Source organism: Oncorhynchus masou, chromosome 32 (assembly GCF_036934945.1).
Source record: "Oncorhynchus masou masou isolate Uvic2021 chromosome 32, UVic_Omas_1.1, whole genome shotgun sequence".
In the NCBI taxonomy this organism is placed as follows: domain Eukaryota; kingdom Metazoa; phylum Chordata; class Actinopteri; order Salmoniformes; family Salmonidae; genus Oncorhynchus; species Oncorhynchus masou.
Window position 1 is genome coordinate 77,188,087 of NC_088243.1, and position 611 is coordinate 77,188,697.

The following is a 611-nucleotide window of genomic DNA, read 5'->3' on the forward strand; positions in this document are numbered from 1 at the left end:
TGTTTTGTCTGACTTTTGTAAAAGGTGCCAGAAAATACAGTAATTTCCGATTCCATAGACTGTAAACAAAATGTTTTTCTACCAGCTAGTACTGTATTTGTATATATCATTGAAGCCTCTGTTATTCTGGGGTGATATAAGCAGCAGTTTCTTCTCTGTGGCCAACAGGTGTCAGTGTAGAGCTAGTTCGACACCAATACAGATCAGATGCGGGAGAATCTTTGAAATGAGAAACATGGCCTGTAGGTCCATCACGACTGTAGGGCCTCTCTGGTTCCCTGCATCCCACACCAAGGAAGCAACACCTCAGCATTTCAGCTGGGGGGGGGTGGTGGAGGGATTAAGGGGAGAGAAGACTGACACTAAAGGATAAAAGCAGAGAGAGAGAGAGAGGCTCTCCACCGAAGCCCCGGTGAATTACGATTCAGAAAAAGACAAATGGAAGGCTAATACAATTCATGAATTATGTAGTTGTCATGGCAACATTAATCAAAATGAGGCCCCAGCCTCTGAACATTTTGTTTATGAAATTGAGATGCATCCAGCGTGAGTGAGTGTGAGTGTGGAGGATGATATTGGGCCTGCCACTCAGTCAGACATCTCCATCTGAC